Raw genomic sequence first — 19,496 nt, 5'->3', positions numbered from 1 at the left:
GAAAACTACATTACAATTATTAATTGGTTGCATATATCGGTCATTCCACTAACCCTATCATAGGCTTTAAGATTTTGTTTGAAGATTATATAATTTTAAATTGCGGCAGAATTTATCAGCGACTTTTCTTAATAGCTTCTTAGGTCATAAACTTTTTTTTTTAAACGAGAGAAAAAGGTTAGTGTTTAGAATTCATTTGAGGAGATATTTGGTACTTTACGCAGTTTTAATATTTACCATGAAGGAACAAAAGCAGATGAATCTCTTTACAGATTCTCTGAAAATATAAAGTGGACTTTTTTTTTGACAGTGTTTTATTTTTATCAAACATGGAGGTTGAAACTGCATCAGAAGCATTTTTGGAAAAAAATAAAAACTGTCAAGTGAACAACCTTGAAAACTAAAATAAATATTGTGGAAGAGTTTTCATGACTTAGTGAAATGCATGGAAATTGGAAACACTTTCAGCTATCCATGTTTTTGTTCATGCTCAGTTCAGACTGCTGATTTCAGGCTGTGTAGTTGGAAATTCTTGTTAGAACAGATAAAGCATTGTAGACAATCATGCCTTATCTCTATGATAAGACTGTTTGAATATATCTTATGTTTTCTCACTGCAATCTAGTTATCTTTCACTAGTAATTTATTAACTAGATTGTAATTCCTTTCCCAGCATCAGCATGTCTTTCCAATGTATTGATCCTAAATCTGGTCACTTGTAGACAGCCTTCAAGTACCGGTATTTTGCTGCATTCTCTGTGTTCAAACCTTATAAGCATCCTGCATTAATCTGATGTTCAGAGAGGGCAGTTCTTGGCATCAGAAAAAAGAGGAATAAGTTATTTATTTCACAAGAGATCTGATCATTTAAAGAATCCATAGCTATGAAAATAGTTACAGACCTAAAATAATTGGGAGATAAAGGAAAAAGTAAAAACATTTAACCCTGTCCTCTTTAGAGCGTTACATATATTTTGATCAATGAAGAAAACAGATTTTTGCTTAGTATGTTCACTGCAGAATATTCTTCAATAGTTTGCTTTGGGGAATTTCTATTCTGCAAATACTTTTTCGTCTGTTATAGAATCCTCATTAGTCCATTTAAATCGTTCAACAGGTTATCGTGCATGTTATATAATTTCTCTACATGTATCACTGGAAAGTTCATAAAAAGATATGCAGAATGCACATTCAGCTATCTTGGTCAGTGAAGCTTAGCCAAGTGCTTAATGCATCAGTTAGAAATGAAACAAATCTTCTTGAACAATTCCAATGGGTCCTAGAGAAATAATTAGATTTTACCAGGTCACAGCTGCTGTAGAATACTAAAATGGTTTTTTAAATTTTTTTTTAAAAAAATAGTATTGAGATTTCTCTTTATTTCTGCTTTTATTATTTAGATTCTTTAATATCTGTTGACTGTCTATATGTAAAGGTAGAACATACATCACAACACAGGGAAGGTTGAGGCTCTGTTAAGTGAAATAAGGTAGCATTGAGGCATTATGTATCAGGGAAGTAATTATTTATGTAATTTGTATTTTATTTCTCCTGGCCTGCAGTAGTTAACAAAAGGGACAGGCAGTGCAGTGCAAATCCAGGTGTCAGCATGTGGGAATGACAGACTAAACATTATGAAACTCTTACGGGGGACAGACTGAAGTAAAGAAATATACTTTCAAATTCTTGAAAAAAGCCATTTGGTCAATTATGTTTAGAGTCTAGCAGTATTTGAGAGATAATAAATTCTATATTCAGAAACAGTAGTTTAAGAATAAATTGAATCAAAATATTCTTTAACTTTCTAAAAATCTGAATTCCCTTCAGCTAAATTTTTATGACCTGCATATTAGTACTGGTACTCATATTTTGGACATGACTCCCTATTCCACTCACTTTAGAAGATACCATCTACCAGCAGACCTTAGATGATTTCGGAAAAGCTCAGTAAGTTCTAACCAGAGTTGCATTTGGATGCAAAACCACTGGGAAATTCCAGGGCTATAAACTAAACTAGGAAATTATCAAAACAACCCAAAACAAAACAAAGGTATTGGAAGAAAATAATAGCAAAGCCTTTCATGTTTTTGAAAAAAATAAATAAATCCATGTAATCACTAGGAGTTTGAGTTTGTGTTGAATGACACTTTACTTATTCCGTTCTTCCTTATGTACCAGTACACTTCAGTCAACATACATCTGTCTGTCTATGTCCAAACATTCCATGCAAATACAGGTAGTCCTTAACTAATGAGGTTCTTTAATGCACCTAGCTGGCTGCCCTAAAACATGCCCCCTCACCATTTCTTCATTTCTGCAGCCCATCGCAGATGTCAGATGACAACTGTACTCCATCAGTGGACTGCAGAAATGAAACTTCGATCCTTAAGATCTGGGCTTCGTTTCTGTAGCCTGTGTGCCTCTTTCGCTTTGTCCACTTAACAACCTCAACTGTGAGAGCCAGGATTACAGTTTTGAACAAAGTGGTCACATGGGCATCTTGCTTAATGACTGTTTTGCTTAGCTGGGGGAGATTCCAGTCCCAATTGTGATGGTAAATTGAGGAACACCTGTAGTGGCATAAATTTATTCACATGATTGCATCTGTCTTGACTCTCCTATATTTACACTCGTGTCTTTTTACATTCCTAAAAATCACTTTCATGTATGCATTCCTCTGCTTACATATAGCCATCAACAATCAGTTCACTCTTGATGGTTAGGTTTTAAGAAATTTGATCTTTCTTTCCTCATGCCCATCATGAAAATGCCACAAGCAGTGGTATAAGATATGCTGTATTAATTGAATAAAGGAGAGAAGATAGCAGACATAGATGGTTGCTGTGTCCTATGTCGTGATCACCACTTCTGACCTTCTGACAAGCAAAGTCAATAGGAAGCTGGCTTCACTTAACGACCGGGGCAGGAAAAGTAATAGGTGGAAGCCTTCCATCCTTTCTAAGGTAGGTTAAATGAGGACCCAGTTTGTGGGGGCAATAAGCTCACTTTGTATAAAAAAATATACAAAAGTATGAAGACTATTGCTTAACCCATTGTAAGCCGCCCTGAGTCTCTGGAGAAGGGCGCATATAAATCAAATAAAAATAAAAATAAAATAAAATAAAATAAATATATTCAGATGTAGAAGCATAGTAACTATTGCAGGATTCTGGGCATGCACCTCCACTTTATAAACTATTAGAGTAAAATCCAGTTTATGTTCATATTTGAAATGGAATACATATTGGATTGTAAATGTTTTCTATGTTTTACAGGTTAATTTATTTTACTTATTAATCAAATTTATATAGCTGCCCATATCAGCAAAGGCGATTCTGGATAGAGCACAACATCCAGATACAGTGACAGATACAAAAGTAACAGATATAAAAATAAAAATCCATATTAAAATAAATATTATAAAAACAGATGCACAAACAGTAGATGGAGAATAAGAATGGTTATCTCAATGATGGAGCCAGCTAAACCTGGGAGCCCCAGATCTGATAACCAGGTTTTGAGGGCCTTTTGGAATAGAGTTTCAAGGGTTGAAACATGGGTTCCTATTCATATTCCTGTATTAGATGAATAAAGAGATTTTGACTGCAGCTTCTCCTTGTATTTAGAAAAGCAGCACATAATAGCCCATCCAGCTTGATCAATTCTGTGTTATTTTTGTTTTATTGTTTTCAGGCTAAAATAATAATAATACAAAAATATAAACAGACTAAGTTCATATCTTTAGGTCTGTTTAGTGTGGATTCCTCCCGTTTTTGAGATATTAGATTTTTAATTGTTTAATGGGTTTTAGTCGAAAGGTTCTTAAATTTTGGCCAAAGGGTATAATTCTTTCAAATTTTTAAATTTTGTATTGGATGTTTTTTACTTGGCTGTGCACCGCCCTGAGTCCACTAAGAGAAGGGCGGTATACAAATTTAAATAAAATAAATAAGTAAATAAATAAATAAGTAAATAAGTAAATAAATAAATAAGTAAATAAATATTGCTTTCCATTCAAGCCTCTTCCTTTGACTCTGAGATTTCTGTCTTACTCTCAAACATTCAGTATGGGAAATTTAGGATTCCAAGATATGCAAAAGCCACTAGTCCAAAATCTCAACAGAATTTTTTTTTTTTTTTAAAAAACCCTACAGTATGGGATTTCTCTCCGCTCCCCCACTTCCCTAGTTATTTGGGAGAAATTCACATGCTCCAGGAGACCTTCTTTATAAACTGTTCTTCAATTTACATTTACAAGCTTAACTGTCAACTCAAATGACCACAGGAACTGTTGTGACAGAAAACTGAACCCTCAACAATATCTATATAATAAATCATTATTGTATAATGTAGAATTCTCCGCATCTGAACAGATCAGCCAAAGAGTTAGTCAGTCGATTTAATGAGTAAACAGTAAAAAGAAGTCCTTAGATTGTAAATCCATAGTGGCTCACTAACTGTTTCACAACAATTAAGATTCCTATTTTCCATTATGATGTTGAGGAATAAAATATTTTCTATGGAAAAAAAAGCTGTGAATAGAAGGGTTTCTGGCCATATGCTGTATATTAATGTAACATTAAGGCATTAATACTTAGAAATCAAGGGGATGTAATTTTTTTCAAAGTGTCATGTATTTCTAAAACTAAAACAGCATTCCTCATATTGTTCTCTAAGCAAGGTAGAAGAAAAACATTAAATGCTTGAAAAGTTGTGTTGACTGTATTTAAAATTAATATTATTTATATTTAAACTTAAATATAACTTCAAGTTTAAATTTTGTCCTTGCTTCAATCAGGTTTTTTCTTTCTGAGCATACCAGTTGTTTGGCACATGGTTTCTGACAAGTTGCTCAAGGTCTAAGTATGGCCCTTGCTTGAAAAAAACTGAGCATGCTTGGTTTAGATAATTGTGAATGGACTCCAGTGAGCCTTGGAGTCCACATACTCTTTATGGAGTAAAAACATCTGGTATTTATTTAATATTTTACTGAACCATGGCCTTCTTTTATATATGAACTCTGGAATTTATTTTGTACGAGTTGTAGGAATTTTAATTATTGAACAAACTTGGATATCTATAAGAAAGCCTAATCTATCCTCCATGCTAGAGTTTAATGTGAATAAAGAATACACGGCTACCCTTGTCTACATCTAGTCAGACATTTTAAGACTTTCTAAGCATTCTGCTCATTCTCCTCTATCAATCTCAGCCTTACCTTAAATTAAGAATAAACAATAATCTGGAGAGTATATTACCAGTCTGGAGGGCATATCGTCACAGCAAGATTATATTGAATTTCAGAAGGTTACTTGGCAGAAATACTTCATTTTTGATACCTTTGTCTTTAAATAACTGGAAAAGAATTCCAACACAAATACAGTGTGAAGTCCTAGGTTGTACTACATGACCTCTAAACTGTTTCAATGAATTATTCTTAAGAGTAGCACTGTGCCCTAGAGTCAGACATGACTGGAAAGGGAAAACCTTTTCCTATATCTTTACCTGTATTATGGTCAAGATTTACTGATTTTGTTCCAATTTAATTTAGCTGTGTCCCAAGATTTCTTCCAATTTCTACTTGTGCTGAACACATTTTTGTTTTTAAACTCCCTGGTTCACACTGTAAAAGCAATTGTGAAAACCCTAAATATTTTTAAAATATTATAATCAGTTTGGAGTAATGATTAAGGAGCTAGATTAGAAATTGGGAGTCTGTGGGTACTGGTCCTCCCCGAGGCAGGAAAACGGGCTGGGTGACTTTGGCCTAGTCCACCCTCACTCAGTCTAACTCACTTGCAGGGCTGTTGTAGGGAAAATAGGAAGTGGGATCATTATCCATGTCACTTCAAATTTTTATTTTTTCACCATTTTATTCAACTCAGGGCAACATACATAATGATCCTACCTCCTCCAATAGTACCTCGTACCTTCTACCAATACCTCCTACCAATAATGACATCAAAATAAACTTAACTGTCATTTATCTGATAATGGAAGCTAGTGATTATAATAATTAACATTTAATAAAACAGTAATGAGAACTTTACTGGACCAAATAGTTAAAACCAGGGGTGGGTTCCACTTATCTTTAGTACCAATTCACAGCGGAAGCGCGTACTTCTGCACATGCGCAGATCACGTATGATGACAGACCGAACTGGGAGCAACCCACCACTGATTGAAACTTATGAAAACTTAACTATCATTTACAAGTCAGAGGTCAGCATGATCAACAATAACACATAGCTAAAAAACATAAATAAAACCTATAACACGACCAGCAGGCTCAGATTTCATCTTATTTATTACACTGGCCACTAAGCGTATTAGCTTGGTATTATCAGTGCCTAGCATTTGGGCTTCACCTGCTTTTGGGGTGAGAACTCATTCCACTATACTTCATCTAATGATATAACAATGAGGTAGATCTTTACCCTGCTTGGTTTTATGCTGCTGGAATTCGTATCACTTATATTTGCATTATGTTTTATGTTTTGTTTTATTAAATTTGTATACCGCCCTACTCCCGAAGGACTCAGGGCGGTGAACAGGCACAGAATAAAATACAGAAATACAAAAGTTAGAAACAATTTAAAACCAAATTAAATAATTTAGCCCAAGACAATTAAAAATCCCAATAATTTAAAACAAATTAAAATTTCAGTTTAAAAATTTAAAAGAAAGGGAGAAAATTAGGCCAGGCAGGTTTGCTGGAATAGGAGGGTCTTAAGAGCACGGCAGAAAGTGTGCAGATCCGGGATCCTCCGTATCTCCGGGGGTAGCTCGTTCCAGATAGTGGGTGCCCCCACAGAGAAGGCCCTCCCCCTGGGGGCCGCCAGCTGACACTGCTTGGCTGACGGCACCCGGAGGAGCCCCTCTCTATGAGAGCGTACCGGCTGGTGGGAGGCTGTTTGTGGTAGTAGGCGGTCCCGTAAATAACCAGGTCCTAAGCCATGGAGCGCTCTAAAGGTGGTAACCAAAATCTTGAAGCGCACCTGGAAGACCACCGGGAGCCAGTGCAGCTCGCGCAGGAGAGGTGTCACACGGGAGCGCCATGTTGCTCCCATAACCACCCACGTGGCCGCACTCTGCGCCAATTGGAGCCTCCGGGTGCTCCTCAAGGGGAGCCCCATATAGAGAGCATTACAAACAACGAATTGAATATAAATGTTGTGATTTAAAGAATGCTTCTTGTTGAGAATATGTGTATTAAAGCCAGAGGTCAACTGTAATAATTGCACTTTTCCTTTGAAGCATAAGTAACAATCCTTCCTCTCAACTTTGAAACTGCAATGTAGGCAGAAGATTATCCTACTAGCTGTTGAGTGATACCTCATTCCTTCTTGGCTTCATGATTAATACGAAGGTCTGGGATTGTCTGGCAAAACAGCAGCATCCATTTCTGTTGTGGGACAAAAATAGGTGGCAGAATTTCTTAGCAAATGGGAACAATGCTCTCTGTTTCATTCCAAAATAATGACTAAAATTCATACATATTCTTGCTCTCCCTTAGGAAAAGAAATAGAAAATTGAAATGTGGCCAATGCTGCTTCTGCTTGTTGCTTATCATTCTATTACTGAGCAGAATTCTAAAGCAGAAAACATACAGGTAGTCCTAGACTTATGATCACAATTGAACCCAGTTAAGTGAGACATTTATTAAATGAGTTTTGCCCCATTTTATGACCTTTTTTGCCACAGCTGTTAAGTGAATCACTGCAGTTGTTAAGTTGCTAAGTGAATCTGGCCTTCCCCATTGTTTTTCCTTATCAAAAGTTTGCAAAAGGTGATTACGTGATCTTGGGACACAGCAATGGTCATAAGTATGAATGAGTTGCCAATCAGCTGAATTATGATCACATGATCATGGGATGCTGCAATGGTTGTAAGTGTGAGAAGTGGTCATAAGTCACTTTTTTTCAATACTGTTGTAACTTCGAATGTTCACTAAATGAACTGTTGTAAGTTGAGGACTGCCTGTATTAGCAACCTGTCTTTGTTTAACAAGTGGAATATTCAGAGTCTTTTGTAGCTATTTCCAAATTTGCTCACATTTCTTTCCTGAACATAGTTTGAATCTGACTGTTCCTAAGACAATTTGTTCTGTTTTATCAATAATGGGATATCTGATAATTGCCTTGATAGCATCTACAGGAGGAAGAACATAGAAAATATTTGCTAGTCAAGTATTTTAGTTTGGCTATCAAATTTAGTTGTCAACCCTGAAGCTGACCTGACTGAAGCCATTTTGACCGCTTCAGTGTTGCCACACTGGAGCTGAGGGATAGGGAGTAGAACTGAGATAGAGGGGAACATATAGACAAAGCACCATATTTTCTCTTGGGAACCAAGGACATTCTCACACCTGGTCGGAGGAAGGAGGAGTGATGCCACCCGGCTGCCAGCCCATTTTATGATTGGTTGTGACTGATTGTTTTGAGAAAGTGGGAAAATTTTTACTTTTAATTAGGTGAAAACTGCGGGAAACCTCAGAGTCAGTTTTCACTAGATATGTGCCAATATGATAATTCCAAATAAAAGTATTCTTTGAGGAATCTACATGCCTTGGAGTCTTGCTTGCTATGGATTTATTACTTGGAACCCTGACACTAGTCCAAAATTTTATACTTTCATTAAAGTAAAATTCGAAGCAAGAAAGTTAAAGATCAAAAGGGTTTTTTTTTGTGGGGGGTGTCATCTGGATGTGAATCATTGTCAAAAATTCTTGCACAGTTGATAAGGGTCATTATTCTTACTAAAGTTGATAGCATTCATGTTTCTAATCAGGTCGTTATTGTGTAATTCAGAGGCATGTTGCTTTCAGTTTGTTAATTCCCCACCCCCTTATTTTTCCTTATTTCTATAGTATCTCCTTAACATCTTCCCACCATGAATATTATAAAAAGACCAATTGACAATATTGTGACACCTTTTGATACTACAAACAGATTTGAGTAAAAATTGACCGTATAGAAATAATTGAACTTAAACTATTTGAACTGAATGAAAATATGGGTAAATAGATCGTAGTACTGGTTTAAAATTGAAATTGTCAAAGGCCTGACTACAATTGCTGAAAGAATTATTTTTAAATGTGGCCTTTGTAAACTTAGTTTTCTTTGTCCTTCTGTTATCCTGCTATTAAACAAATTGTGAAAAAGACATGTTGATGTTTTATTTGGAATCAAAATAACCCAGAGCTGACATCTTGTGTCCCATTTTTGCTTCTTCTACATGTATGTGCTCTTGAAATATTTGAAAAAAAGAGAGCCTTTTACGCCCATGGAGTTGTTTTGCCAGTTATACTCCAAAGATCTTTTTGTTTGGAAAGATTAAAAGGAAAAAGGATTATCTAACAAAGCTAAAGTTGTAACTCTGAGTAACAGACAGTGACAGTACGTGTCAGAGATTCCTGCTGCTTTGAAGGCTGTGTTTATTTTTACTTTGGATATGCTTGACACCCCAGAAAGCAGCTGTAAAAGCAATATTGCCTGCTGGTATAGTTCAGACCTTCCTATTGCTTTTCCTTTGTAGAATTTTTTTTTTAGAAATAATAATAAGCTGCACTATTTGTTTAGAAATGCCTCTTGTAATCAGGCAGAATAGCGATGCACATGGAATAATAGTTGGGAGGGGCCATTTAATTCCTCCGGACAGGAATCGAAATTAAAGTATCCATGACAAATGACAGTCCAGTCTTTATTCGGTGAAGAGAAGCTCATTGCCTCTCTTGATAATTGGTTCTCATATTAAAGTGCTTTTGTAGTTACGAAATTCTTGATATTTAACTGAAATATGTTTTCCTTTCACTTAAAACTGCTGTCCTGTGCCCTGTTTTCTGGGGTTTTGGTCTTCTTTGTAACATCTTCTAAGATGTTATAAAGAATGCTACCATTTAAAAATGCTACCATTTCTCCATGCCACGTTATTTTCCCAAGATTAAATTCTCTCTTCCTTTCATTATGTATACATCTATTCTATGTTTTCATTCCCTGTTAAGGAGAGATTGTGGGGAAAATTGGGGATACAGTAGAACCTCTGGTCACGAATGCTTCTGACCACGACCAAATTGGGATCTGACCAAAAAATTCACAATTTTCCCCCCGCAGCCGATTTCCTCTTCCACGCCATGTTTTTTGTAAGTGCCAAATTTCCAAAATTAGGCTCAGGTCGTGACCAAATCGGGTTGCGACCAAAGTTATGGAACAAATTATGGTCATGACCAGAGATTCTACTATACGTCTGTTGGCAGATCGTCTTATAAATGGCCTGTTTGGAGACATCTGGAAAAAATAAATAAAAAGACCACTTTAATTAACTTACAATAAGGACAATTACTATCCCCAACCTGGTCCTTTCAACAGTGTATGCATCCCACTGTAATTGAGTCCATCCAGTTTGCGGCTATTTGTCCTTCTCCTTCTATACATTTTTCCAAAGAGGTAGATCTCTGGTTAATGTGTGCAAAGTATTGCAGTTTGAGAGTGATCATTTGTGCCTCAAATGAGAAATTTGGGTTGATTTTTTTTTATGATGTTTGTTCTTGTTTCCTTGGCTGTCATGCCATCTAGTTCATAATTAGATAGCTTTATAATGGGGTAGTTATTTTTAAAATATTTTATTCAAGACATGTCTCTTCTAATAATCTACTGCTGAAGTTATCAATTACAAATAATAAGTAAGGTTAGTTTTGTAAGAACTGTTCTGTCCCAGGTCAAGCACACAAACAAATATGTAATTTTAGAATTAGAACAATTCTTAGAATTTTCTCCAATATGGAAACCATACTTGTAGCTTTTAATGTTTGAAGATTGGGGTATTGACCCATTTCTAGTCATCTGGCACTTCTTTATATCTCTACAGAGTTCCTAAAGATAATGTATAAGGGCTCACACAGTTACTTCAGCACTCTAGGATCCAATTCATCTATCTCTGGAGACTTAAATTCATTCATAATAAATGCTTGCTCATGTTTCTGTTAATCCCAAATTTCAAATCTGCCCCTTCATTCTGCTCTTCAGAAGTACGTGGTGAAACACAGAACCTCTTACAGAATAAACTGAGCTAAAGTAGAAATTGAGTAGTTACTCAATTTCTACTTTAGCATATTGCCATTTCATGGATTAGCATATTGCCATTTCTTGGATTAATTGATGCATCAATACTTTTTCTTTTATTTTGACATATTTTAAAAAGCCTCTTTTAACATCCTTTGTTCATTCTGAGGTTCAGTCTTTCTGGCTTCACCTGTACAATTTTAAAATATTACTACTTACTCTTTCTGCCCTCCCTCCTTGTCCCCCTCCTTCAACTAAACTTTTTATATTTGTATATCCATAGTGATTTCTTTTACTGACCTTGATTAGTTTTTGATTGGAATTGTTGAGAGTATGCTTTTAGTCCCTTTTAGGAACTCCCACTATCTCAAACACAAATTTCTCCATTACTACTTCTAATACAACATATTTTGAGGCTAGTTTTATCTGCTTTTTTGAAATCAAAGGTTTCAATTCAACTACACCCATTTTAGGTTTACTTATAAAATATATAATCTTTGCAATGCAAATATTTCCATTTGTCATAATGTATATTTTCTCCCCATTTTGTGTGTCATCCTTGTTTCTCCAAACAATGTGTTTGCTATTACTGCTCCTTTCTGATTTACACTGTTCAAGCCTGCCCCCTTTTTTTAATTTAGAAAAATTATAATATGCATCATTGGCCTTCTTGATTAAGAAGTTTCCTTTAGCTATGTTACATTTGTAAAATGCATTTCCCTACATATACCTACTGACAATATTACTATCTTAAACTTACCTGTCATTTGTTGGACAATCTGTCATTATTCTGTTAATGCTTTTGATATGTTGATGCTGGTTAAGGGTTTCTAATTTACAGATCTGTCAGTTTCTTCTTGCTTTTGCTTTTTTTTTTTTTTTTGCATTTGACCTCTCAAATGGAGCATTTTCTTTTTAATTCTTCCTTCCTACCTAGAAATTCCAGACCGTTTTTTTCAAGATGCCTGTTACATTAAAAAATAACCCTAAAAATACCCTGCCAGATGTATTCACACTCTGTTATCTTTTCTAAATAAGTTATTGCATTAGGCATATACATTTTCTATTATACTGGCTCTAGCCTTTTATATGCTTATGTTACAAGAGGTTTTTGAGGACAAAAGGGTTTTTTTTAAAGGAAGACTGTGTAAATGACTTTCAATTCTACTCCCATGTGACTCCCAGTGAAGACTGGGAGAACAATTTGGTTTCAGGGGTTTAAAGGCTATAAGCAGGAACCCATGATAGAACATAGGAATCTGACTGCAAATCACTCTGCTGCTTTTATATAGCTTTACCACTTCACTGTCATTTAAAAGATTCCAGATTTAAATAGATTGGCTTGATCCATCAATAGAAAAAAACTCATCTGTTCTCACATGCTTCTGAACAAATATCCAATTTACATTACTGTAGTGATGGCTCTTTTAGCAACTTTTTTTAAATGCTTCAAGAACAGCACTTTATTGAAACTGGAGAATTCAGATGATGGGGCATTGACATTGTTCAAGATCCCTTGTCTTCTCTACTCCCTTAATAGAGGCGTCTTAAAATAAAAATAACAATAATAAAAAAACTTGGTTCATCTGGTACTGATCCTGTTCTTCTCAGTTGATATAAGACTAAACTATAAGATTGATATAATTTTACCTATTTATATTCCCCAACAGTTTTGAAAACGGAATTTTGGCTGCTTTGTGAATTACAAATATATGGATCATAAATTACATCAGGAGTTTACAATTAAGTTAAATATGTAATACCTTTAAAGAATTTGAGAAATGTGATTAAAAGCATGAAGGTGAAATTAAATGCAGCTTATCTTCTAGAAGTATGAACTCTTTCTAAGTTTAAAGTATGGTATGTCAGCAAAATAAAACCTATAAATCAGCCAGAGTAATGGCTGTCTTGTCCGTTTAGGCCATTGAGGAAGTGTGCTTCTGTATTGTGTAACTAAATATGCTGCACGTGCAAGGAAACTGGAATAAAGGAGTGGATCAGCCATGAAAAATAATGAATTAATGGTCATGACAAAGGAAATAATTCCATCCATACTTACTTATTCCATACTATAAACAAAAATCAATTAAGCTTGCTTTGCCTAAAATGTCAGAAGACTGTAAATACAGGTAACCTTGACTTACTACTGGTTGTTTAACAACTGTTCAAAGTTATACTAGACTTAAAAAAAAGCTACCCATCCTTGAAGTTATAACTGCTGCTCCCCTCTTTACAACTGATTGCAGTGTCCTTTGGTCATATTACCGCAATTTGCAAATGTTTTTGCTGGTTTCCAGCAAGAACCTCACCCATTTGGAAGAATGAATTTGCTTAACAACTGTGTCATTTGCCTAACAATCACATGATATGCTTTACAACAATAGAGACAACTGTGAAAAAAATGGTTTGTAAAATCGAATCTGATCATGTGGTATCTCAACTCATGATCGCAGTGATGTACAACTGAAATTCCAGGCTCCATTTTGGTTGTAAGTCGAGGTCAATGTCTACACATATCAAGATCATCACAACGCAACCCATTAGGAATCCAAAAATAATGGGAGATCTTCATGTGCCTTTCAATCTAAGGCCAGCTCTTCAGAAAGCAACTGGTGAAGGAGTATGAATTCTAAACTGGTGTTTCTCGGACACAGAGAAATTTCAAATCACCTAATAACTGGAGTTTTCTTGGTGTGTTGGAAATAAATTCAAGAAAGCCAATAAAAAACATATCCCAGTATAATAAAGGAAGAGAGAATTTTAAAAAAACTATAACAAAGCATAAAAGAAAGGAATAACTGTAATCATTGTACTGAAGAATTGGTGTCACATATAGTTGTATTTACCTATCTCAATAACCTGCAGCTTTATGTTACTAATAAGAATTTACTAAGCCATTTTCAAAGTAGTTCTACACAAACATTTTGAAGAGGAAATATAAATAATACAGCTAAGAACAAGTATAATTACTTTTGGGTTCTGTTTATCATAAAGAGTAGCAAACTGGGTATTACTTTAAATAAAGAAAAGATGCTCCTAGCTATAACTACATTATGTTTGTTGCATCCAGAATCACCTTAGCATAACAAAACCAGGTTGGTTTTAATAGTGAGCATAATCATTCAATGTGTTTTGAATTATTGTTGTTTTTAGGGAAAATTGCAAATAATAAAAAGGTGCAAACGTACAGGAAAAAATTAAGTAGTAATGTAAAAACTCAGCTAATCATGTTTTCAATAGTTATATAGCCATTGTGTAAAGTGTGTGTGTGTTTATTCGAAAGATCTATATTAACACTAAGGTAATAAGCTAATTAAGAAGACACAAACACCCACAAACATTGTGCTATAATTATTGTTATACAAAGTCACATACTAACCATCCAGCATATAAATAGAAAAAGGTAGGAGAACTAGCACATATCTCCCCTCCAGTGTATGGGAATAGACTATTGTAAGATTTCTTATTTGCTAAAAGAAATAAGAAATCTTATTTCTTATTAGATCTCCTGTGTTTCTCTACCTGGGAGAAAGAACCATAACATTCCGAGAAATCGCGTGTAAATTTCCATTTGCCTTTTTTAATGCATTTCTTTTTTTCAAAAGAAGGTGAATAAAAACCTCTTTTTCTAGTGCTCCAATTTCTATCACTACCACATGGAATAAGTCAGGATTTTGTACATACATATGCAGGTGTGGAAGAATAAATTTTAAAGATAGGTTGCTTACTTATTGACAACAAATTACTATTTGTATTAATCCAATTAACATTAATTGATTTTTTTTTCCTGGGTCTGCACTTTTTAAGGTTATCATTTTTATTTTGTCTTTATATATATAGACCTAAGCACATACACATTCACAATTTCACATCTACAGTTATTTAATGATGACAAAAAATAAGGTTTTGTTATAGCCAGTACTGGAAATCCTAGATTTTCAAAACAAGAAAGCTCAACTTTGTTTATTATTTCTCTCTCTTTTCATGAGTATTTTCTGTCATCAGAAAATACAACCAGCAGATTGTATGAAATTTAGAATTAAATCTTTTCTTCAAATATATTGAGAAAGTATATATTCAGCTGTAACAACTAGTCAGATTTAAAATGTTTTCCAGTAGAATAAATTCTAGACTAAAAAGACAGCAACTATATAGGGCTATAATATTGATCAAAATGTTTTGGTAGTTTTTCAAAAAATACTTTGTATAATATATTCTGCATATGTAGAATTATGGGCACTTGGTAAAAGATTCCTCATGCAACTACACTTTGCAAGTCTTGCATTTCACTTTTGAAAAGAGGTTGTGCAGGCAGATTTGGAATTTGAAAGAGAGAGGAAGTCTAGTACAATAGACTGTGAAGTCAAGCAATTACCATAATCAGTTTTCTGTACAGCTTATTACCAGTTGGTCAGAACTAGGTTTTAATTAAATGTTAAGGGATAACGGACAATGCAAAGTAAGAAAGGAGATTCAGCTTTTAACTTTGAATTTCCTGACTTTTATCCCTCTCTGTCACTGTGTCAGTATAATTTAAACATAGGATTTTAAGATGTAATTTCCTTCTCCTGGATAACTCTGTGCTTCTCTTCTACTTCTCACTTTCCAAAGAATGTTCCTTTACCTAGATGTACTCTTTTATAGCTGTTTTTAAAATGGAGATACACACACATATACACAGAGAGAAACACAGTGATTTTTACATGTTCTAAGTGCTTTCAAACTAAACACAGATTTTAAAATATTGAGAGAGACTTGCTTTCATCCCTTTTCCTGAACCTATTCTTGTACTGGCCTTGTCTTACTAAAGGAACTTTTTCTTAGGAACTGTGTTTCTTTAAACCAGATATATATCTTTAATATTGTACAACTACTACTGAAGTTCCTCTTGGTACATTTGCTTATGTAGATGTCTGTCTAAACTATATTTTTAAGGATGACATATGAACTTAAAATAACAATTGGTTTATTAAATGGCAATCTGTTGTACATTAAAATGAAATGTTTGTTAATATAATATGCATTTAAATTGAGTGGAAAACTGAAATGCCAAGATAGCAAATTGCTTGCTTAACTCCAATTATTTCATGAAGAGAAGTTTGGATTAAACTGCATATAACATAAAGATCTGAATAATTCTAAAAAGTGCTACTCAGAAAGTCATGGAAGTGGTTTGACTGAAATTACTATGTTTTGGCAAGATGGGAATGCATCTTTAATAAAAGTGAAAGAAAATTCTTTTTGACATGCTGTGTAAAACCATAAAAACATTGTGGTGCAAAAACTGGATATATATATATATAAAAGAAATAACTTGATTGCAGTCATTAACCAGCACAAGGGAATTGGTGTTCAAATATCAACAACTGATTTGTCATTTCAAGGTAAGGAAAAAAGATACATACAAAGAATTTTGGCTAAAAGACAATATTAATTTTTTAAAAATGCTAAGATCAGGCTACACATGTGTAAGGAAAAAAAGATTAAAATCAAACTCACATTGAGTTTGATGTATCGGGACTCCCCCCCCCTTCCAGGAGTGAAATCCAGCAGGTTCTGACAGGTTCTGGAGAACCGGTAGCGGAAATTTTGAGTAGTTTGGAGAACTGGCAAATACCACCTCTGGCTGGCCCCAGGAGTGGGGAGGGAATGGGGATTTTGCAGTATCCTTCCCCTGCCATGCCCACCAAACCAAACCACACCCACCAAGCCATGCCACGCCCGCCATGCCCACAGAACCGGTAGTAAAAAAATTTGGATTTCACCACTGCCCCCTTCACTAAACTGGGCGTGGGCGTGGGCGTGGATGTGCGCATGGCCAGTGTGTGATGTAGGGAGTTTGATAGCCCTGCTATATACTATAAACTTTTACATAGTAACATAAAATGCAGATACAAAAAATATGGGTAGATATAACCAGTGGTGGGATTCTACCGGTTCGCATCAGTTCGGTAGAACCGGTTGTTAAGTAGTTAAGCAATTCGGAGAACCGGTTGTTAGAAAAAAAATCTCCTTTTGTTTTTTTTCCACTTTACAGGGTTAATCCTGTAAGGAATTTTTGTTTCCTAGCCTAATCTTTATTGCCCTGCTTACAGAAACTGCCTCTCCATTAACCCTTATTACATTCTTGGCAGTATGTCTAGACTTATTGTGGCTTCTGGTTCCGGAGCTTCTTGGAGTTTGGGGTTTTTTTTTGCTTAAAGGGGAAGGGTTGTTTTAAGCTTTTTATACCGCTGTTGGGAGGAAATACTCCCCTGTTGGAGTTCTTCCAGCCAGGGTGCAATGATCAGCACTTTGAAGAAATAATTGAATAACGAAGCAGAAGCATTTAATGACAAGGAACCAAGATGAGTGACATTCAGCAAGGCTTATTGGCTAGCTAGAAAGATTGACATTCAAATGTTAGTTTACATACCCTTTCTGACATTTGGTCTAAAATTGGTTTTTGTGTGCTTGGTGATGTTTAATCCTGTGTTTAATCCTGTATTTAGTGATGAGATAATTTTCCCTATTCAGCTTTGTTTGGAAGGAAAAATGTTAATCTCTGTTCCTGAAAAGAAGCAGCTTCAGAAATCTGACTAGTTCCTGTGTCTATTTGTTCTGGTAATTGGTTTAACAAGCAACAGATACTCTGTTTGCTCCTTTGCTTCATTCTGGAGAACTTAAATGACCTCTCTGCTAAAGGGTTTCACTTTATGAGCAAGAGTTGGTTGCTGATAGTTATCATTGCATTTTAACTATTCTAATTCCTCAAGGTGCTCTGGCACCCTCCCTGATTTGTAACTCCAGTTTGCAGGTATTTCAAATCTAACGATTGGTATTTAGGGCAGCTTTTTGCAAGCAAAGAAGCTTTTTGTATTTTTGTACAGGTAATCCTTGACTTACAACAGTTACAATGGCACTGAAAAAAGTGACTTAGGACCGTTTTTCACACTTATGACCATTGCAGCAAACTGTCATTAGGGTAAAGAAGCGATGCCACATGACCACCTGGCCACACCCACCCGGTCACATGAAGCACTGCAGTTGTGAAATGAGTGATACGATTGTTAAGAATGCTGCAACGGGCATAAATGATGAGCGGTCATAAGTGCGAGGACCGATCAAAAGTATGAGGACCTGTCAGAAATCACTTTTTTCAGCCCCATGTGCATAGGGACTATTCATAGGGCTGAAAAAGTTATTTTTGATCGGTCCGCGCACTTTTGACCGGTCCTCGCACTTACGACTGTCCTCACATTTTACATTTTGCGCCCTATTTTGTCACCGTAGTGAAGAGAAGCAGTTGTGAAATGAGTGACACAGTTGTTAAGAATGCTGCAACGGGCATAAATGTGAGGATGGTCATAAGTGTGAGGACCGGTCAAAAGTGTGAGGACCGATCAGAAATGACTTTTTTCAGCCCTCTGAGTAGTCCCTATGCACATAGCCATGGCCATCTGGTCACATGACCAGCTAGCCATGCCCATCCAGTCACATAACCACTAAGCCACGCCCCCAAATAAGCCACGCCCACAGAACCGGTTGTTAAAAAAATTGAATCCCACCACTGGATATAACAATAACATTATCCAAAAATGATCTGAGCGTTATAAACTTCTCTTACAGATTCCTATCAGACCTAAGAATATAGTACAATAGCTGGCATGGTACTATACACAAAAGCATAAAATAAGTTAAAAAGTAACCAATGCTTAATGCTGAACCTGAGCCATTTCTGGCTGCTCATATGCAAGTTCAGATCTATATGTAAATTTATGACAAAAACTGCATAGCATATCAAGTTTGGGTACATGGCTTTTTAAGGCTTCGTTTATTTATTGCTTCAAAAAGTCATATAAAAAAGTTGCAAATGTTGAAAAAATCATCCAATGAACATATGAGAGTACAGTTAGTCCTCATTTAGCAACTGCCTTGGACAGCGACCATTCACAGTTACAATAGTGATGAAAAAATAACTTTGTGACCAATGCCCATATTTTTACAACCTTTGTTAAGTCTCTCAATTGCATATTTGCCATTACATCCAGTTAGTTCCCTCTTCTCCTGACACTTCGTAAAGCAGAGAGATTGCTTAACCAAGCTATTTCTTCCTGAACTGCTTCTCTCATAGAGCAGGGCATCCCTAAAAACTACTAAATGCAAATTAAAAAATTCTACTCTGTGACCTTAATCACCTGGGTTGCAGATGCTGCCTGAAATTGACAGGATCCTAATCAGTTTCATACTAAAGACTTTTGTTTTCCTCCTAAACAGCTGGTGGCCTGCACCAGTTAACACGCTAGGCAAACAGCTGGCACAAGCACATTTCTTTCAGTCTCTATTTTCTCTTATGTATTTGCTTACTCTCTTATAATCCTTTCTGCTCCAATGAATGCAAATACAAACATACATTCTAGTTTTTGTTATTTATTCCAATGCTGGGATGAGCATTAA

The 19,496-nt window shown here is 35.4% G+C and overlaps 1 protein-coding gene across 4 annotated transcripts in view; it reads left to right on the top strand.

The window, feature by feature from the left end:
* The window catches only part of MACROD2 (mono-ADP ribosylhydrolase 2), a 1,140,895-nt gene that overhangs the window by 83,378 nt on the left and 1,038,021 nt on the right, over window positions 1-19,496 (top strand). The window lies entirely within an intron of this gene.

This window comes from Pantherophis guttatus, chromosome 1, assembly GCF_059756535.1.
Source record: "Pantherophis guttatus breed Tessera chromosome 1, ASM5975653v1, whole genome shotgun sequence".
Taxonomy (NCBI): domain Eukaryota; kingdom Metazoa; phylum Chordata; class Lepidosauria; order Squamata; family Colubridae; genus Pantherophis; species Pantherophis guttatus.
Note: the sequence above shows the minus strand (reverse complement) of the source record. Positions and strands in the feature narration are given on the sequence as shown.